Source organism: Hylobates moloch, unplaced genomic scaffold, assembly GCF_009828535.3.
Source record: "Hylobates moloch isolate HMO894 unplaced genomic scaffold, HMol_V3 SCAFFOLD_11, whole genome shotgun sequence".
NCBI lineage: Eukaryota > Metazoa > Chordata > Mammalia > Primates > Hylobatidae > Hylobates > Hylobates moloch.
Window position 1 is genome coordinate 62,377,041 of NW_026652286.1, and position 6,610 is coordinate 62,383,650.

The 6,610-nt window shown below is 51.8% G+C and overlaps 1 non-coding gene across 1 annotated transcript; it reads right to left on the minus strand.

The window, feature by feature from the left end:
- Positions 1–829: 829 nt before the first annotated feature.
- LOC116477596 (5.8S ribosomal RNA) lies at positions 830–982 on the minus strand. Its single transcript, XR_004250555.1, has one exon. It is a non-coding gene; the product is annotated as a 5.8S ribosomal RNA (ribosomal RNA).
- Between the last annotated feature and the right edge of the window lie 5,628 nt (positions 983–6,610).

The following is a 6,610-nucleotide window of genomic DNA, read 5'->3' on the forward strand; positions in this document are numbered from 1 at the left end:
GGCGGCGCCGCCCCGCCCCGACGCGGAAGCTCGGGACGGGGCCCCGGCACGGCACGGCGCGGCCGCGAGCCGGAGGCGGGCGCGCGACGGCGGACGACACCGTGGAGTCTTGCAGGTTGCTGCCGGGGACACCCGAACCCCGGAACCGCGGCCAGGAGCGCAGCCACGCAGGCCGCGGGGCCGTGGGCTTCCGGCCCCGGATGTGCCGCAAAGCGAGCCAGCCCAGGCGGGCGGGGAGGACGGCGCCCCAGAGGGGTGGCGGGGAGGAGGAGGGGCGTGGGAGTGGCTGTCGGCCGGACGCCTGGCAGCCACTAGGGGCGGGGGGCGAACTGGGATGTGCTCCGCCAACCTCTCCCCACCAGACCCTTCCGGGGCTCGCCTTCCTTCCCCCACTGCCGACGATGCGTGATGACGACGGCGGCATGGGACCTTCCACCCGGCCAGGGCCAACGAACCCCAAACCCCGAGCCGCGTGCAGCGCGAGGGAGCCTCTGAGGGAGGAACCCGGACGGCGTTGGTGGCCACAGGAACCCAGCCCCAGCTGGCTCTCTCTTCCCTCTCCATCTTCACAGGCGGCGGCGCCGCCCTCCCTCTCTTCTCCCGGCCGGGTCCCCCCCTCCCCCCCGCCACCCAACGCGTGGACCGCGCAGGGCCCGCGGGGGGAGGGGGAGGGGGGAGGGGGAAGGGGAGGACGCAGAGGAAGGGGAGGGCGGATGTAGCCTGGTCTGCACTTGGGGGAATGGAGGACCCCGGCGGGCCCTGCGAGGGAACCCCCAGCCGCGCGCCCCGAGGGGCCCGGAGGCACCCACGGGGGCGATTGATCGGCAAGCGACGCTCAGACAGGCGTAGCCCCGGGAGGAACCCGGGGCCGCAAGTGCGTTCGAAGTGTCGATGATCAATGTGTCCTGCAATTCACATTAATTCTCGCAGCTAGCTGCGTTCTTCATCGACGCACAAGCTGAGTGATCCACCGCTAAGATTCATACGAGGTTGATTTGGCGAGGGCACTCCCGACACTGAGAGGCCCTCCTGGCGCAGCACGTCCCTGGAGGGGGTTGCCTCAGGCCAGCCAGTCAGATGAGCAATGGGACCAGACTCCGGAGAGGGGTCAGAAGGTTTCACACCACGGGGAGGAGGCACGTGCCGCCCGCCCATGCGGGGGCAAGCGCGGACACCACCCCACAGGCGCCCGGGGGCTCCCGCCCCCATGGCATGGGTCACACACCACACACGCGTGGCACGCACGCGACAGCCCGACGGCAGCTGGGTAAAGCCCCCACCCAGCGGCCGCCATGACCGCGGCGTCGGCGGCGGCATGCGAGTGCAGCATGGCCCCGCCAGGGGGGCAGAGTCCGCGGGGAGGCGCCGGTCCCCTCCCGGCGGGACTCCCCCGCGGGCCCACCGCCCCCGACCCATGGGCAGACGGGCGATCCCCCAAGGGGTCTTTAAACCTCTGCGCCGGAACACGCTAGGTACCTGGATGGCGGGGGGGGGGCAGACTAGGAGGGGGGGACCAGCGTCCAGCCCCCGACCCTCAAGACGCCCTAGTGGGAAGTCCGGGGGGAGAGCGAGCGGGCTGGGCCGGGCCCAGCGGCCCGGTGCGGCGGAGGAGATGCAGGCGGCGGCGGCAGGAACCCGGCCAGCCCCGACGGGAGCCAGCGGGGCGGGGCTGGACGACGGGCCCCAGCAGGGAGGGCACCGAGGCCCCCAACCCCGTTGTGACGCCGCCGAGAACCGCCCCCGGTCCGTCGACACACATGTCGGGGGCGCGGCCAGGGACCTCCCCCCACTGCTCACGGGGCCTGTCTGCCAATCCATCCAGCCTGCCCCCACGACATGCGCACACACACAAGGTCCCATCCCCGCACACACGTCTCTCTCTCCCCACTCTCTCCCTCCTGAGTTCTCCGGCTCTCGCAGCCAGCGAGGCCGGGCAACGAACAAACGGATGGACAAATGGCATGGGCCCGCCCGCTCACGCGCTGCATGGGGGGAACACGGTCGGCCGACGAAGAAGGATGCAGCAGCGCCGCTGCGGCTTCGCTCTCTTCTCCGTTAATGATCCTTCCGCAGGTTCACCTACGGAAACCTTGTTACCACTTTTACTTCCTCTAGATAGTCAAGTTCGACCCTCTTCTCAGTGTTCCGCCAGGGCCGTGGGCCAACCCTGGCGGGGCCGATCCGAGAGCCTCACTAAACCATCCAATTGGTAGTAGGGACGGGCGATGTATACAAAGGGCAGGGACTTAATCAATGCAAGCTTATGACCCGCACTTACTGGGAATTCCTCGTTCATGGGGAATAATTGCAATCCCCGATCCCCATCATGAATGGGGTTCAACGGGTTACCCGCGCCTGCTGGCATAGGGTAGGCACATGCTGAGCCAGTCAGTGTAGCCTGCCTGCAGCCCCGGACATTTAAGGGCATCACAGACCTGTTATTGCTCAATCTCGGGTGGCTGAATGCCACTTGTCCCTCTAAGAAGTTGGGGGACGCCGACCGCTCGGGGGTCGCATAACTAGTTAGCATGCCAGAGTCTCCTTCGTTATCGGAATTAACCAGACAAATTGCTCCACCAACTAAGAATGGCCATGCACCACCACCCACGGAATCGAGAAAGAGCTATCAATCTGTCAATCCTGTCCATGTCTGGGTGGGGAAGGTTTCCCATGTTGAGTCAAATTAAGCCGCAGGCTCCACTCCTGGTGGTGCAATTCCATCAATTCCTTTAAGTTTCAGCTTTGCAACCATACTCCAACCAGAACAAAAAGATTTTGGTTTCCCGGAAGCTGCCCAGCAGGTCATGGGAATAATGTCACCGCATCGCCAGTCGGCATTGTTTATGGTCGGAACTACGATGGTATCTGATCGTCTTCGAACCTTCGAATTTCATTCTTGATTAATGAAAACATTCTTGGCAAATGCTTTCGCTCTGGTCCATCTTGCGCCAGTCCAAGAATTTCACCTCTAGCTGTGCAATACGAATGCCTTCGGCCGTCCCTCTTAATCATGGCCTCAGTTCTGAAAATCAACAAAATGGAACCGCGGTCCTATTCCATTATTCCTAGCTGCGGTGTCCAGGTGGCTCAGGCCTGCTTAGAAGACTCTAATTTTTTCAAAATAAATGCTTCGGGCCCCATGGGACACTCAGCTAAGAGCATCGAGGGGGCGCCCAGAGGCAAGGGGCGGGGACCCACAGTGGCTCGCCTCGCAGCAGACCGCCCGCCCACTCCCAAGATGCAACTAGAAACAAAATTAAGTTCCTTGTTATACTTTTTTAAACAATAGAGTTACACAGCACAGATGTGTTGGTAATCCCAGTTAATGTTTTATCTTTGAACATATTCAGATAAATAACGGCTAGGCACTTCAGCAATTATAATTTTAAAACGGAGTGAGAGACAAAATTTTAAAGTTAGCATGTGGCCGGGTGCAGTGGCTCACGCCTGTAATCCCAGCACTTTGGGAGGCCAAGGTGGGCAGATTACCTGAGATCAGGAGTTTGAGACCAGCCTGAGCAACATGGTGAAACCCCGTTTCTACTAAAACTACAAAAATTAGTTGGGCGTAGCGGTGGGCGACTGTAATCCCACCTACTTGGGAAGCTGAGGCAGGAGAATCCTTTGAACTCCAGAGGCAGAGGTTGCAGTGAGCTGAGACTGAGCCATTGCACTCCAGCCTTGGCAACAGAGCGAGATACCGTCTCAAACAAACAACAACAACCGAAAACAAAACAAAAATTAGCATGTGATAATATTTAGTGAAATAATTGTTATACTTAAACTATTTCTTTGAATACCCTGTGTTAAGTCAACTTTCTTGCATCTCATTCCAAACTTGTCTGTTGAGCTTTGAGCCTCCAAGTGTGGTTTTCAACACTTTATAAACCTAATCAGCCAATTTACCGGTTTCTATGCAATCTAATCAACCTCAGGAAGTGGGTGTGGTCTTTCGTGGGCCCATACACTTTCAAAGGATGCTTTTCCAGAGATTTCTCTCTCCTTCAGTGAGGACCCACTGGATTTGTGGCTGCTGGGGTTTGGAGCACCAGGAGTCACTTCTAATCTGGATATCTACAGAGTTTCCAGACTGAGACCATTCACAGTAGCCTTGTGAGTATAAAATGTGCAGCAAAACCATCATGCTCACTTTTACTCTTAAAAATACTTTAAATTTACCTGGCAGCATGCTTGGGTCTTTTCTAAGCAAACAAATAACTGTCTTAGTGATTTTACGGAAAATCAATATAAAGTATCTTCAATTTGTAAGGTATGGTTTGTGTTCCCTTGCTATTTGATTCTTTTTGTGTGACTGTTTTCTGTATTGTTAGATTTTTCTTAAGTGTGAAAAGATATATTTCCATAGTTTCATGCAATGATGGAACCCATAAAATACCCAAAATGTTCACTAGAATGTGGGCATGTAGTAGTGGTTATAATGTACACCAAAGTGAATGTTAAAAATGTTGAATTACTTTGAAAATTCTTGTTGCGAAGGTCTTATTTGCTGTCTCTTCAAAATTTGCAGTTCGCAGACTAGATTTGAAAGCTGTTGAAAATAGATTTAATCAGCCGGGCATGATGGCTCATATTTGCAGCCTAGCACTTTGAGAAGCCAAGGCAGGCAGATCGCTTGAGGTCTAGAGTTATACACCAGCCTGGCCAACATGGTGAAACCCGGTCTCTACTAAAATTACAAAAAAATTATCCTGGCATGGTAATGGGAGCCTGTAATACCAGCTACTCGGGAGGCTGCAGCAGGAGAATTGCTTGAACCTGGGAGGTGGAGGTTGCAGTAAGCTGAGATCGCGCAACTGCACTCCAGCCTGGGTGACAGAGTGAGACTGCATCTCAACAAAAAAAAAAAAAAAAGAAGAAGAAGAAAGAAAGAAAGAAAATAGACCAATAGATCTAACCAACTGGCAAGGGCTCCCAAGAATCTGCAACTTCCAAGTCACTAAGGGGAAAGGTGTATTGGCGGCCACGCTTCCATTAACTGCATTTCTGGATTTTCTAATGTAGAATGGAAAACTTAATACATATCTTCATTTTTGTTATTTTAGAAGATAATTAATTGTTGATTAATTCTTGTTAATTATTATAGGTGAAATATTGGCTATTTCAGAATGTGAAAGTGTTCTCTCTAATCCTCTGAATTGACTATGGGAAATTACTTTCCTAATTAAAAATAACAGACATTATTTACATTTAATGTATTGAAAGGAAGAGTTTTGATATTAAAGTTAAAAGGACAAATTTAACGATTGATAATTTTAGGAGTTGACAGTCCACTCTGATTAATCAATCTTAGATAAAAGCTACTTTATTTATAATTATCGGAGCATACTTCTTAGGTGAGTTTGGAGGCAGGGAGTACAGAATAATACCATAGATACTAAGTGTCTTTCATGTATTATCATCATGGAATCATTGAGAGAGATAGAATGACAGAGACAGGATGACATTCAGAATGTGTTTCTTCATTAATTAGCTTATATAAGTGACTCAGAAATCATCCCAGCTTTTACCCTCCGCCCAGGCTTTAAGCTTGTCTAAGTAGCTGGGAATGATTGAGGGCACGGCTTGTTTAACAAAAATGCCATGAGGATTGTTGTCTCATTTTCTCATTTGCATCACGGTTGTTCATATCCATAAGTTTCATACCCGTGAATTCAACTAATCTCAGATAAAAAATATTTACAGGGAGAAAAAAGCAGCTGTACTGAACATGTACTTCTTTTTTTTTTTTTTTTTTTTTGGAGACACAGTCTCACTCTATTACCCATGCTGGAGTGCAGTGGTGCGATCTCGGCTCATTGCAACCTCCGCCTCCTGGGTTCAAGCTATTCTCCTGCCTCAGCCTCCCGAATAGCTGGGACTACAGGCAGGTGCCACCACGCCCTGCTAATTTTTTGTATTTTTAGTAGAAACGGGGTTTCACCGTGTTGGCCAGGATGGTCTCGATCTCCTGACGGTGTGATCCGCCCGCCTCGGCCTCCCAAAGTGCTGGGATTACATGCATGAGTGACCGCGCCCTGCCAAACATGTGCATATTTTTAATCTTCTTGCTGTTCCTAAACAGTATGGCATTACAAGTATTTATATAGCATTTACATTGTATTAGGCATTCAAAGTAATCTAGACATAAAGTATTCAGGAGGATAGATTTAGGTTACATACAAATCTCACACCATTTACTAATAAGAGACTTGAACATCTTAGGATCTTGGTATCTCAGGGAGTCCTGGACTGAATCTTCTATGATTATTGAGGGAAAATTTTATAAATCCAGCATGTTTGCGTTTACTATGTCTCAGTTTGTACTGGAACTAACTTATTAGACATATTGGACAGAGCTCAAGTAGACAAGGAAAATTGTCCGCCAGCCTTTTTTTCCTTTTCATCGGGGCAAATAAAAATAAGAGAAAGAAATTCTCACTTTTTTTTTTTTTAATTTTCAGAAACATGGATTCAGATGCCCTGCGAGTCTTCCAGAATGGGCTCATTTGCTGTATTTGCATGAAATACCTCATAGACCCGGTCACCATTGACTGTGGGCACAGCTTTTGCAGGCCCTGCCTCTGCCTCTGCTCAGAAGAAGGCAGAGCAC